The sequence below is a fragment of the Sorex fumeus genome, unplaced genomic scaffold (assembly GCF_029834395.1).
Source record: "Sorex fumeus unplaced genomic scaffold, SorFum_2.1 ptg000086l, whole genome shotgun sequence".
Lineage (NCBI taxonomy): Eukaryota > Metazoa > Chordata > Mammalia > Eulipotyphla > Soricidae > Sorex > Sorex fumeus.
This window is the reverse complement of record NW_026606143.1, coordinates 18,004,980-18,020,757: the sequence shown is the minus strand read 5'-3', so window position 1 is coordinate 18,020,757 and position 15,778 is coordinate 18,004,980. Positions and strand designations below refer to the sequence as shown.

The following is a 15,778-nucleotide window of genomic DNA, read 5'->3' as shown; positions in this document are numbered from 1 at the left end:
GTCCAGGGTATCCTGGGTAACCCCAGAACCACAGGACTAAACAGCATTGCATCCTCAGACCATGAACTGAACTGCCGGTCCAGTTAGGCAAGAATCCTAGGTGAGCCCCCCAGATATCCTAAGCACCATTTGGGGTATCACCACCCCAAAAAAGGAATATTTGCTTATATGAAAGCACATCTATAAAAGTTAAGCACTGACTTTTTCCTCAAACTCCAGAAAGTTCAAAGTTCTTCACAAGAAATCTGACATCATGTTCCTTGACACATACAGGGATGAGAGAAAACCATCATTTTACCACAATAACAATTTCTAAAAACACAGAATAAGTGCTAACTCCTTCCAAAGGGTCTTTTGCAACTTAGCATTACAGATGATTACTCATTCCAAGGGACAAAATGTAAATATATAACCATTTATATGAAGTATACCATTAATCCCAGAAGTAGTAAAACTTAAGTCCTGGAAGGCGGTCAAGGCAACTTTGCAGCTATGTGTGCCTGACATTTTCTTTATCTTGCCACAAATTTATCTTGGTTTGTTATTATTAAAAGATTTGTTTTAAGGGCCGAAGCGATAGCACGGTGGGTGGGATGTTTGCCTTGCAGGAGGCCGACCCAGGATTGATTCCCAGCATACCATTTGGTTCCCTGAGCACCACCAGAAGTAATTCCTGAGTGTATGAGCCAGGAGTAATCCCTGTGCATCGCCAGGTGTGGCCCAAAAAACAAAAACCAACAAACATAAAAAGATTTGCTTTAAGTTATATGTGAATACTTTGGTCATATGTTCTGATTAGATACACAGGGACATCCATTTTCAAGTCGACTCACATAAAAGACAGTTGAGCTAGTCAGTTCATCCATTCACTAGTAGCAGTAATATGATTAATCAAAGCAACTAGTTTTAAAGTAATTTTAGAAAGAGTTAACAGAGAGAAAACTTAACTAATGGTCCCATGTTTGCATCTCTCTATAGTAGAAAATGGCACTTCTCATTTTTTTTGTGTACATGAATCAACTGGCCACTTATTTTTTCCTTCATAAAATATTATTGGTTGTTTTGAAGATCAGTACACAGACATTTAAATGTACACATACACACAATTCTTGATATAGTATTGAGAATCTAAATACCCATGGACTAACAACCAGGTACTTGTCTTTAAAAAAAAAACAGAATTGTATTCTGTAGGTCAAGGGCAGAAACAGAACCTGTACAGCCAACTAGTGCCCATGTGATGCTGAGGATGCTGACATGAAGATCACTCAGGGAATAAAATTGTTGGAAAAATTACTGGGGAGTGAGATGCTACATTATCTGCAGTTTCATTGTCTTACCCTGTCTCTTTTTAATAGCTATTTTTTTCAGACCCTTAACTGCAGAAGGATGAGAGGCACAATGCTATGCAATACACATTCTGTTCTTATTAGAACTTAATTATTAACCAACAGACAGTGAAAGTAATTTTCACACAAGTCTTTGTAAGGAAGCATTAGAGGAATATTTCTGTGCATGGGCACACACACAAAACTCTTATTTGGCTTTGAAATCCTGAAACCCCAAATTTCCCTTTCATTTGGTAATTGCCAAGTGTTCTTTGTATGGTGGATACTATATATCACTGTAACTGGACATTCCAGAATGTTCTCTTCCTTGTCACTAATATCTAGTCAGTTTTATGATGAACACTATTGAAGATTGCTTATTACTGAGCACATTATACAAAACCATCTTGTGAGAAACACAATGGCATTTTAAAAACAGTGGTTATCTATTAACCACTGAATTACACATAAACGTGCACAAATATGTTTGACCTCGAATATATGCCATGATAAAAGAAAATGGAGGGAAATTAGATGGCCTGAGAGTTGACTCAAAGGGCTTGAGTGTATGCTTTGCATGCACGAGTCCTGGATTCATTCCCAGTACCGCATGACCCCCTGAGTACTACCAGATGTGAACCTCCCCCAACAAAACTCAATGAGAGAAAGACAAATTAGATTAAACATGGGCTAGGCAGAGGCAATATGATTATAAAGGTGCTTTCCTTGCATGCAGCTGCCCCCAGTTCAAATCTGTGACTCTGCGTATGGTCCCCAAAACCCAGTCAGAAGTCATCGCTGAGAAAACTCAGGATTAAACCCTGGGCATAACCAGGTGTGACCCTATACTAAAACAAACCAAAAACGAAATGTTAAAAACCCAAGCCACAACAAAAACAGACATGAAAGAGGATATGGCTCAAGTGGTAGAGCCTAGCCTGTGTTTCTCTCTGTTTCATCTCTGACATGACATGGTACCCCCTCTAGCACTACAAGTATATCCCCTAAAGCAAAAAAATAAGGGTCAGGGAAATAGTTCAAAGGGCTGGACCACCTGCTTTGCGTGTATGAAACTCACAGGCTCAATCCATGGCAATGTATGATCCTGTGAGCATAAATGAGTTTTCCCCTCATGTTCCTAGTAACTTTGGGCCTGATCATCATTAGGATGGCAGGCCCTAGGGCTGATCCATCAGACCCTTATTGCTGGCCTGATCATCCCTGGAAATGATGCCTCAGCAACACTGGGGAAATCCACAAAAGAAATTATGTTCACATATAAAAATAGAGCAAATGTTATTTCTAATTCCCCATACAAATGTCAAAAAGTAGCACACATTTTATCCACAAAAAACCTATTTATGTGAAAGCAAATAATCCTAACTAGTGATCACTGTAATTAATATCAAACAGTTGACCATGCTGTTGACATTCTGCCCAAATAGTATATCATCCCAACTCTGACATTGAGTTAGTCAGCAATACCAGTAGAAGGAATTAAGTATCTCTCTTTTTAACAATAACTTAGATATTCTAAAATGAATTGCATTTCTTAAATATATATTTACTAAAGAGCTGGGCTGGAGTGATAACACAGCGGTAGGGTGTTCGCCTTACAAGCGGCCAACATGGCCAACCCGAGTTCGATTCCTCTGCCCCTCTCGGAGAGCCCGGCAAGCTACCGAGAGTATTCGATATGTCAAACACAGTAACAACAAAGTCTCCAATGGAGACGTTACTGGGCCCGCTCCAGCAAATCGACGATCAACGGGAGGGCCTTTACCTTTTTTACCTTTACTAAAGAGCTGTTTTTGAAAATATATTTAACAAGGAACTAACAAGATAGAGAATCCATGAATTCTACTTAGACTCCAGAATAACACAGAAGAGAAGGAAAATTGCTTCATTATGAATAGAACTCAAAATGTATTCCTCTAATTGCTTTAATAAGTACTCTAATATGTTAATAAAAATAAAGTATGTATCACTGGAGGACCAGAACATTCTTCTTGCATAGGGACCTGAAATAAGTCCACAGAGGACTTTGTTCATTGGAAATGAAGGAATAGGGAGGGGGTATTCCAAACCATAGAACAGCATGAGCAAAAGTGCTAGGATCAGATTTTTAGGGTCATTATGTCTCAAAAATAGCACCTCTGGGTATCTTAGCCACATAAAGAATAATGACAAAAAACCAGCAACATAGTATGAAAATAACAAATGGTCGATGGCAACAGACTAAAGAGCTGGACTTCAAACTAAGCTTAGCAAGGATGGGGAAGGTTTGAAAGGGGAAAACCTGAGAAGACAGGAATGTAGACACTCTGGTAGAGTGGCTGCTGCTGGAACACAGTAGGCATAAAACCCTATCGTTAACAGTACTGCAAATCACTACGCTTCAAATTTAAATATTTAATTAAATATAAACAGATTGTATGCAGAACAGAGCCAGGTTAAGAGCAAACTATATAATTTGTCCTGAACACATTAGGTTTGAGAGTACTTTTGAAAAAGACTGCAACACTGCCAAAATACCTGTAAAATGAAAGTTTTAAGTGCAGAAGGGATTGGAGAAGAATAATAAAAGAGAGGGCAAGAGAAGTGAAGATTGCCTTCTACACGGGTGCTAGATAACTTAAACTGGCCATGTAATAAAAGCAAGAGAATACAATACCAATTCTAAGTAGGAACAAATGACTCACTAAATTTTTTTTTTGCATTTAAAAATTTATTTTTTAAAAAAATTCACAGCAAATAACTAATTTCATTTCTCCAAATGGCTACTCTGACAACCTGGGCCATTAACAAAGAATCAATCTTCTTCCACCATCCCTGAGGGCATTTCTATACTGGCCCCCAGTATTCAATGCAGTAACTGCTTTAAGACTGAAATCCATTTTGAACACCAGAAACTTACTTAGAAGACTTATAGTCAAAGACAAAATTTATGCACTTTAAAAGGATAGCAATCGCTAATGATCCCATATCATCTCTATAATAAACCTTGACAAAACCTCTCTATTAATTTTAATGAAAATTTTAATGAAAATCTATAAATAACATGGAAATTAAATACTTATATTTACATGGAAGATGTACAAGAGTTTAGGCATTTGCCATCTGTTAGATTCCCTGTACCACATGCCCCCACCCCAAGTATCACCAGGTATAGCTCTAGAGATCTCAAAACTCCAATATGGATGACTCCAGAGGTCCCAGATTATCACAAAGTGGCCCCAACAATCCCAGGCACCAAAGCACCACTGGAGTCACATTGCATTTTCACACTCTTAAATGGATCCACTGATGGGGCACCACCAGGACAGGTTCTCAGACCTTCGAAGGATCATTTGCAAGCTGAACATGCCACGTCCCCAAAAAGCATTCATTATTCTTCCTACATACATATATCTGTAACATTTGGGGGTTATACAATGGTGAAAGTTTTACTTAAGTAAGTGCTTTTAACAACCGGTTCTCAACTAGTGCAGGTCTGCAAATACTGAAAAATGGAAAACTATTGACATAAACACTATTCATAAGTAGCCTACACATGCCAGAGACAGAAACAAAAATATCATATTGAGAGTCCTGTGAATAAAAAATGCACACCAACGAATTGCAAATATTAGCAGTACATGGCAATTGCATGTAGGATACCAATACAAGAACTCTGAGAGATAAATTAGAGGCCAGGAGCAGTTGTCTATCTCAGGCAGAACTGTATTTTACTGTTACTTCTGAGATGGAGTTATTTCAACAGATAAAATATCAGTCTTATTAACAGAAACAACAACAAAGTGATCATGAAGAGTCTCTCTCTGAAAAGGGAACCAGACGCATCTAGTAATCTCAGTGGTGAACCACTCAAAAGACGGTCGGGCTTTAAGCTACTGACGTAAAAACAGAGTTCACTCGCAGAAGTTCCCAAATGCTATCAATTGCTTCACTTTACTGTAGAGGATTTTCTTCTGTAACAAGGTGTTCTGGATGTATGCTTCCCTGTGAAATGCTCTCTTCAGTCTCAGACATTTTATTACTTGCATTATCCTCCGGCAATTTACACAAGTAAGCATCTACAGGCCCATTAGAGCTTTTGATATGAAGTCCAATAGACTTGGGTGTAGGACAAATAATATAGCAGAGAGTGTCAGCTGGAGATTTAATTACAATAGCATTTTGGTTCTGTAAATCTGAAGTATTTCGAATATCTTCTAAGGTCGCATATGCTAGTTTTGCATTTTCTTCGTTATCTACTAACTCCTCCAATTCCTTAGCAGCAGCCTCAATGGATTCATCCAAAGCTTTTTCCTTCTCTGCTAAATCAGAAAGTTCTTCCTGCACAGACTTTAGTAGGGTGTTGGCTTCTGTATCTCTAACGTCATAACCTAACCACTGAACATAGTCCTTTGAGACCTTCTTCAGAAGACCAATTCCACTTAAGACACTCGTGACATCGTACACCCTCCGTTTCTCTACACCCAGCCTTGCTTCCATCTGACTTATGCTAACCAAGCCATCAGGATGATCGCTGACGACCTCCATAAACTGTGTAGTTAGCTGGCTCAGCGATAAAGCTGTACGACGTCGCTTTACTCCAGCAACATTTTTCAGGGCCACACTAGCTTGGGAATTCCTCCCTTCTGCTGAGAGCAGCTGGCACTCGGGGCTGATGGAAAGGGTGTTCTGGGGGCTCACCGCCTCCTCCATGGGGTTCTGGCTGAGGCTGGGCAGGCCAGGCAGTGCTGGTGAGTTCAGATTCATGGCACCAACGTTGTCAGCAGGCCCCGAACCCTCCATCACGAAGGCTCTCCTCAGCAAAGGCGTCCCGGTGCTCAGGGGCCACGTAGCAACCCAAATAGGTTCACGGATCACCACCTGGCGAGGCCAGTCCACAACTGACTTTGTTACTGTCCCCAAATTTCGTCAGTCATTACACGGACGACAATGAGATCAGGGTGATGAGCACGTCTCAGACAGTCGCCATCTTCCCTTGACGCATGCGCAGGTCAGCTCTTACCGTGTGCCCCTCCCCCACTGTAACAGGACAACCAGCATGCCTCAGAACGACACGTTCTTTCCCGCCACTGTCCTTGCGCATGCGCAGTTCAGTGGACGCAGCACTCCCCCTCCCCCACAAGAGCAGAACAACCAGCATGCCTCAGAATGCCGCCATCTTTTTCCAGCCATCTTTCTTTTCCGCCATCTTTCTTTCCTGCCATCTTTCTTTCCCCGCCATCTTTCGTTCACCACCATCTTTCTTTCCCCGCCATCTTTCTTTCCCCCCACCTTTCCTTCACCACCACCTTTCTTTCCCTGTCATCTTTCTTTCCCACCTGTGCAGTACAGCACACACAGCCCGCTCCCACCCGAAGAGGGGGACCTGAAGGCCCCAGAATGTCACCATCTTTCTTTTCCACATGCGCATATGAGTGCATGCACCCCAGCCGCCCTGGCTCCCCTGCTCCTCACTGCACCTTTCCCCACCAGTCTGAGTCTCAATAGTGAAAATGACCTGAAGAAAAGGCAGCCCAAAATATGGCCCCCTAACTGCAAAGATACCAAAATGGAGGAGGAAGCCTGAAGGAGGAAGTTGAGGTTTTTTGGTTTTTTTTTAACTATGGTAACAACCTTCCAGCATTCATTCAATTAACAATTATCACTCTACATGATGCTGAACATGATGCTCCCCAACCCCCAACCAACTATGAGCATCACTGTCCTGAAAGACAGCTAATGAACCTGATTCTGAATGCAAACCAATTAACAGTGGCCTGTCTCACCCTAGTAACCATGCTTAGCATGCTGACATTTACCTGCATCTCACATTTGAAGACTCACAGATCTCCTCACTTCCAGGTGTCCTCCAAATCAGGAAAATTCTGCTTGAGGAGATTTTTGTTCACCAATAGAGACCCTCTAATACAGTTTTGTCATAGTTGTTTTTTATTTTTAAAAAATCTGCATTGTCATTTGCTCACATAAAAAAATATTTGCTTGATAAAATTTCTCTGTTGGGGCTGGAGAGATAGCACAGCGGGTAGGGCGTTTGCCTTGCACGTGGCGGACCCGGGTTTCATTCCCAGCACGTCATATGGTCCCCTAAGCACTGCCAGGAGTAACTCCTGAGCGCAGAGCCAGGAGTAACCCCTGTGCACTGCCAGGTGTGACCCAAAAAGCAAACAAACAAACAAACAAACAAAAAAACTTCCTTGTAGCTTTTGAACAGGTGCCACCCCATCGTGTGTCTGTGTGTGTGCATGTGCGCTGAGGGTGGGGGTTAGGGAGATGGGTTCCCCAGTGACGGTTGGCCCAGAAACGTGAAGTTAATAATTCGGCAGTTGGCCGAGGGATGCTTGACACCACAGGGGTCCGCCCACATTCTAGAACTCTCCATCATGTGGTGCAGAGGATCACTTGGGCTATCTCCCAGTTGGAACATCACTTTTGCATATCAACTCCTTCATGCAAATTTATTTGACTTCTAAATGGGATTTGATTTCACTTCTTATTTTATAAGAGTGTGATGCAGTTAAAGAATGAGCAATTCTGAATCTCGAGGCATGGTCAATTTTTAATTGCACACTTGAATATATCTAGAAACACATTTCCTTAGTATCATTTAGTTGTTTTCTTACCTGTAGAATCAAATTGAAAGTCCCAGTTTCAATAGCACATTGTCAAGTTCAAAAATCAGAAAAAAATTTCAGATTTGAAGGCAGAGCTCACAGACACTAATTACACCAGGATCAATGCTCGTAGCTTGTAAGGATTTAAGAAACTAAATTTAAAAAGTAGTAAAATCCATAGAGATTTACAAAAATTATGTTAAGGTAACTGATATTAAACAGATATCTACATAATTGTTACATGAACAATGTATGATTGGAGATGGCATGTTTGTTTTTATTACAAAGCATTAAAATATATGAAAAGTGGGAATGCCCTCCAATAAGATTTTTTTAAAAAATTAAAAATCTGTAAAAAAATCGTATTAATGACTTTATGTACACAAACGTTAATGGTTTCTAGTCTAATCTTCCGAGTCATTTCAAAATAAAGGGTTTAGAACTCAATACTAATAGAATATTTTATTTCTGATCAATATGATGATGAGTATTTCTAGAGTCATCAGAATTTTTGATATTGTCTGCTAAATGGAACAAATAAATCAGTTAGTAAAGCCCCATTATTTTTCAATTAGGAAGGCAAGGCTCACACAAATTTAGTGCAGAATCAGAATTAGAGTTCAGCCATTGTGCCATAGTTCCAGTACTTTGCCTTCACTTTTTCAGATAATAAATTCAAAGACTGAGGGTCTCAAAGTCATCTCTGTATCTCAAGAAATTCTATTGCCAAACATTATCTATACCCTCCACCATAGTACTGATTTTTTTAGAATAAGTGAGGCACAAAAAGAATAAGTAAACACAAAATGCAGCTTCAGCAGCAATCAAAGAAACTCAAACAAAATGAAATTGAGGGGTATTGAGGGGTAAAGCCACCAAACAGAGGTGGCATTTCAAATTGCTCTGTGGGCCACAAGGGGCCCTCATGGCATTCTTTTAAAACTATTTTTTAAATGAATCACTATGAGATAGACCCTTACAAAGCTTCTTATGATCAGTTTTCAGTCATACAGTATTCCAACACCCATCCCTCTACCAGAGTTTTTTCCCAGCACCACAGTTCATTTTCCTTCCCACTCGTCCACCTCTATGGCAGGTCTCTCTGTCTGTCTGTCTCTCTGTCTCTGTCTCTCTCTCCCTCCCTCTCCCCCTCTCTCCCTGTTCTCCTCTCCCCTTTTCCCCCTCTCCCCTCACTGTTTCAGCCTCATTCGCCCTCCTTTTAGGCATTTCAGTTTGCAATACAGATACTTAAAGTTTAGCAGGTATATCCATTGACTCCTTTAAATATTCAGTTCTTGTCCACCATGCTAATTTCCAGCTATTTTGTCATACTAGTCCCTTCTTTTTCTTACCTACCCTCTGCCCCCCACACACTTGTGGTTGATTCCAACTATTGACCTCATGCGATTCTTGACCAACTGGGAAGGCTGTGCTTTGCAAGGCTCTGACGATATGGTGCTGCTCAGACCCTGCTATGCTGGGGTGCTGCTCTGGGCCCTTTTGGGACAGGTCAGGCATGATTTTTTGGGGTGTGCCTTCTTGATTGTATTCATTTATGTTTGTTCAGCCAAGTGGTACTGGAAATGAACTAGGTTCAGTATATGCAAGACATAGACCTTAACCCCTTTACTATCTTTCTAGCACAAAAGGAACTTTTAATATTTTTTGCCTTGACCACAACACCCAAAAGGAGAGAGAGAACAAAAGGGAATGCCCTCCCACAGAGGCAGGGTAGGATGGGGGATGGGGGGGAGGGATATTATCCATGGTGGTGGAAAATGGGCACTGGTGGGGGGATGGGTATTTCATCATTGTATAACTGAAACCCAAGCACAAAAAATTGTAAATCTACAACTGTACCTCATGGTGTTTCACTAATAAAATTTTAAAAAAAATGTTTGCCTTATCAAATTATCAGAGGATAACAGTGTTGCAGAGGCCTCAGTCACTAAGTGTCTGCGCTACTAAGCATGGTTGACTGGTTCCAACATTTCAAAAAAAATGTTAATGTCTATCAAAATCTTAATATAAATATTCCTTACACAAATCTACCACAAGAAGATAAAAAGAGAAGTTTGGGAGTGCTTCATCTTGAACCACAGCCTCATATCTGCAAAGCTTCCACCTTACCAATATACTATAACCCCAATCATCAGAAATTTCAAGTGAAAATTTCTATCAACTTGATGTGAAACAAGTACTATTTACAATACTACAAAAGAAATATTTATAGCACACAGATAAATAAAATCATCAGACCATTACAAAGGCCTTCATGGCTAGAGAGATCTATAATCAAATCATAGTTGTCTATGTACTAATAATTGTTGATATCATAGTCATTCCAAAGAGTGTGTTATATAATTTTTGATAATTATTCTAAAAATAAATTCTTTTGTTTTCTTGGGGTTTTTTGGGGGGTGGTCACATCTGACTGTGCTCAGAGGTTACTCCTGGTGGTACTTAAAGGATAATATATTGTGCTGGGGATTAAACAGGTCAGCTGCTTGAAAGGCAAGTTACCTACTGTGATACCTCTCTGACCCAAAGAACAAATTCTTTATCATGCAGCATCCAAAGGACAGGCTGTGTAATGTTTGTAAACTATAATAACCATCTTATTGAAAAGACTAGGAGAACAAGTTTCAAAATATCCATGAAGTACATATGATGTGAGATTGAAAATCATTTTATAGCTTAACTTGATTTTCCACTCTAATTTCAGCATCAACTGATTTTGTGATTTTATGTGATAATGAAAGTATCAATATGGGATGGGGGCGGTGAAAAGAAGGGGCCTTGGGGACATTGAGCAAGAGAGGAGGGTGCACTGGTGATAAGTGTGCTGTTGGAATTACAGACATATGAAATCATCATTAATAGTATTGTAAATCACAGGACCTCACTCAAAGTTATTTTTTGAAAAAAACATAATAAACACAAAGTTTTCTCTCAGTTTGCCCTAACCCCATAAGAGTCACTGCAATGAGTTTGTTAGGTAACTGACGCCTTCAACAAAAATTGTTCTCATCTCCTGCAATCAATCTCCAGAAAATCTGATTAGCCAGCTGCCATACACAACCTTGGAATGCCTCTGGGAAATCCAAACAAGAAGCTCCACTGTCTAAATTTCATGTCAGGATTTTTGTCAGGATGAATGCAGGGATGGAAATGCTGCATCATAATGCATATCTGGGGTAATCAGAAAAGTAAAATATTTAAAAGATACGTGAATATACACCCACAAAGTTTGATCAGCCTTTTAGAAATTTGAAATAAATTAATTTTAAAAACAAGATATTTAGAAACCATTCTCTGCATGCCCTAGGATCATCTCCTACAGATATTCTAGTTAGAATTAAACAATAAATAAACAAAGAAATTAGCTCATTGTTTGGAAGAGAAAGGAATAGGCAAACCAGGCAAAAGAACCCTATGATCACAACTAGATCTTGTCAGATCACTCTAAATATGAAAATGTGAGCACATATATGTAGGCCCTATTAATAAGCTATTTGCTTCTGAATAAGAACTGAGTGCTGAAAGGAAGTAAAGAAATATAAATGACAAACTTGCAGTACCTTTACTGCAAGCCACAATGCATAAAAGGAGAGAGAGAGAGAGAGAGAGAGAGAGAGAGAGAGAGAGAGAGAGAGAGGAAAAGTGCCGTAGAGGCAGGCTGCGACGGGTGTGGAGTAAGGAAACTGGGCACAATGGTGGTGGGAAATGTACATTGATGAAGGGACAGATATTAGAACATTGTATGGCTGAAACCCAATCATGAACAACTTTGTATCTGTGTATGTCACAATGATTCAATTAAAAATAATAGTACAAATAAATAGATTTTGAAATAGCCTCCTAAAATACAACAACGAGAAAAATAGCTAGAAAATTCTTAAAAGCCCATTGCTAAATGTAAAGTGTGTTTTTTCCATGTTTTTTTTAAAGCTGTATTCATTTCTTTGACGTTTTTTGGCTTTTGGGGTCACACCTGGCGATGATCAGGGATTACTCCTGGCTCTGCACTCAGAAATTACTTCTGGCAGGGCAGAGGGGACCACATGGGATGCCAGGGATGAAACCCGGGTTGGCTGCAAGGCAAATGGCCTCCCCACTGTACTCTTGCTCTGGCCCAATGTAAAGTGTGTTACCATGTAAGGTTTGCAAATCAATGAGATACCTGCCACAGTGCCATCTGTTTTCTAAGTGATAGAATTCATAAGTTGTAAGCAATATACAAGAAACACCGGTTAATTAAAACCTTAGACTATAATTTTCCATTTTAGTATTTGCACCCAGCATTAAACATTTGACATTCACTTTCTATCTACGAGTTGTTGCTATATCCATAAACAACATTATAAAGAGTAATTTGCAAAAGTTCCCTCATGTTAAATTCTTCCAAATTCCATGGGACACAGGGAGAGTAATACAGACAGGGCACTTGCATTGCACACAGATGACTGGGGTTCGGTCTACAGAACCCTAGCCTGGCCAAGAGTTAACTCTGAGTGCAGATCCAGGATTAAATCCAAAGTACCAATGGGTGTGGACCCAAAGCAAAATAAAGGCTTTCAAATTCTATGAGATAGTTTAAATGCACTAAAGTAAATTTTCCTAGTTAATAGATTTTATATTTTTTGCATTTTACTCACTGATCTAAGTTATTTACATTATCAAATGAGAACATTTTTATGAAAGAACTATAAAATATAGGAACAAAGTCAATTTGTATTGATGAAAATTATTGTTTTGTAGTAAAATTAATGATAAAATAAAGACAGATAATGCAATGACTTTTATTTATCTATGAAAATCACTAATTTGTCTTCCAAACATTCATATTTATGGACAATATCCAAACAATTCTAACTACTCTTACATTACTACAATGAAAACAATATGCATCCAAGCCTATGAGTATGGTTAGAGAAAATATTGTGGACTAAAGAAAGCAGTCATTTGACAGCATTAGACAGTGGAAAACATACTGAACAAAAACACTCGCTTAGAGACCACAGTGTTCAGAGCTTATGGCACTCGCCTTGCACATGGCTGAACCCAGTTTAATCCCCAGCACCGTGGCAGGAGGGACCCCTAAGCAGAGAGCCAGGAGAAAACCCAAAACACAAAATTTTTGCCACAGAGTAGGTCAAAAGCCAAACTAAATGAAGAAAACTCCACTGAGTTGCTATTTTGTAGTATACTATATTGTGGTCTTTGAAGACACATGGGTAAAGAAATGATCCCACAGATCTATTCTCATGGAATTGTAATTCTAATTTGAAATAAAATTAAAAATAATTTCAAAATGTCAAATTTGATGCCTATTAATTTATCGCTATTGCCTAGTTATTGTTAGCTCCACTGTATCAAAAAAATCACTATTTGGTAGGATATTATTATTACCAATATTAATTGGGTGATATTTATTATACCAACTACTGACTGTGTCTGAGAAGAACAAGCAGAGAAAATGCTGAGGAGAAGTCAATGAAATGGGATGTTTCATTGAATTTTGACTTGACAGGTTTCAAATAAACTGCATGGGCCTGAGAAGCAGAACAGTGCAGAAAGGGTTGACTCAGATTCAATCACATACACCACAATTGGTTTCACAAGCCATGGCTTATAGAACAAAAACAAACACCCAAATCCATAAAAAAAACAGAAAATAAACCATATTTACTTTAATATTTGGTGGGAGTGTCCACACCTTGTGGAATTCAAGGGCTACTCCCAATTCTGTGCTCAGGTGTCTCTTCCAGTGGTTCAGGGGATGATGCAGTTCTGGGAAATGAATTCAGACCAGCCATATGCAAAGACAAATGCTTTAACCACTGCACTCTCTCCATCCCCAATTGAGGCATTTTAAACCAAATGTCGAATTGCTTCTGCATGCAGCTGTATAAAGTGTACTGTTGTCTTTAAATTTCCAAATTTCTAGGGGACAGAAAGATGACACAGTGGACAATGCATTTGTTTTGTACATGGTCAACCTGGGTTAAACTCCAGCATCCCTTATGGTTCCACAAGAATCTCCAGGAGTGACTCCTAAGCAGAGAGCCATGAATAAGCCCTGAGTATCACTGAATATGCCCCAAATACCAAAAAAACTGTAATAATAAATTTATAAATATTCCCTTTTTTCAAGTTACTGAATTTAAGCTACAAACACACATCATTGGCTACATAAAACCTGGAACAACTTCTTAGAAGAATGTTCTCTAAATTCAGGCAAGCAGCTAGCTTGACCTTACAATGAAAGCCAACTATCCTGTATGGGGAATTGAAAGACACACATTTGTACCTTTTCTTTTTTTGAACAATTTTTCCACATGTGCATTGTGGGAAGAGTTGTTGGAATTTCCACTTGAGAAGGAAGTATTTTGGTTCAGTGACATTTAACTCTGCTTCCTTAATTGTGACCTGCTGTTTTCATGCTTTACTTTTGATTCCGCCAAATTGACTTTTTCTTCCTACTGCTAGGAAAAGTGCAGTAAGTTTCCTCAGTAATACCAAACAAGATTTTCTTTAGTTCAGACCAAACAGACTCCATATACCAACTCATGCTGTAAAGTTTTAGGAACTAGAGCTAATAAATAAAATGAAGCCAGGCAGATACAGAGAGGCCCATTTCATTTAATACAAACTTCAGCAGTTATTATGACTCTTTCTGTCATGCTTCCAAATTCTGAAAGGGGCCTAATCATATAAGGAAACTTTGAAGGCATATTTCTCAGATAATAAGCTCAAGGTGGAAATTGTATGTAAGATTAATATTTTGTACCCAAGAGATAGTAGACACTGGGCAGAGCCCTTGCATTGCATGCTGCAGACCCCAGTTACATCCCTAGTACCATAGATGGTTCTCTGATTACTTCCAGAAGTATTTCTTGAGGAGAGCCCGAACACAATTTTGTGTGGCCCAACATCCACCCACCACACAACATTTAATCTTTAAATTTAACAATTAGAAACATATATTCATTTCCCAGAAAAGAATAAGTCAACCAATAAAACCCATAATCGATAAAATCTGACTCTGCCCTCGTAAAAACTATGGTGCAACTAATTCTTCTCATGTCCCAGTTTTAACTTATAAAGTCATTAATTTCAATATCACAAAAAGAGTTAGTTATATTTGAGAAAGGATATGAGTACACAAAGACTTAAAAATATTATCCATTATCTGCATTTGTTTCCAGTTGGTACATAATTTCAATCTGGGTTTGCTTGACTTTCTATGATTCACCAAATATTTGTAGGCTGTATACCATACTTAAGATATGCCAACAACACAGTAGGAATAGAACATTTCTCTGGTCAGAATCGCCCCATGTACTAATTCCCAGGTAGGTATCTGTGGGGTGTGCGATAAGCCTGCACATATGAGGCATAAAACTCTGACATGAAACATTTATGGAGGAGAGTGGTCAGTGTAAGGGCAGATATGGTAGACTATGATATCACGGGAGCACCAGGAAGAAAGGTAAATTCAGAAGGGATCAGTGTTGAACAACTTCACAAACTGATCTGACTCCAAAAACACATTGCAAGACCACTATTGACCAATAAAGGTTTCTTGAACTAATCTCAGATTTTATAGCACTCTAACCAAAAACAGGACCCAAATGTATGCACTGGTGCAGTTTCCAGGCATTAGATGACATGTTGATAACTTACACAATAAAGTGCCAAATTTTCATTTGTTTTCAAATTATAGAAACACTCTGTTTTTGACAGCACTATTAAACTTTGACTTGAGTAGGATTTTGGGATTCATCAATGTAACTAAGGGATCCCAAACATAATCAA

At 39.1% G+C, this 15,778-nt stretch overlaps 1 protein-coding gene across 1 annotated transcript in view; it reads right to left on the bottom strand.

Moving 5' to 3' along the window:
• DMD (dystrophin) overlaps nt 1-15,778 on the bottom strand; it is a 2,292,284-nt gene that overhangs the window by 1,722,385 nt on the left and 554,121 nt on the right. The window lies entirely within an intron of this gene.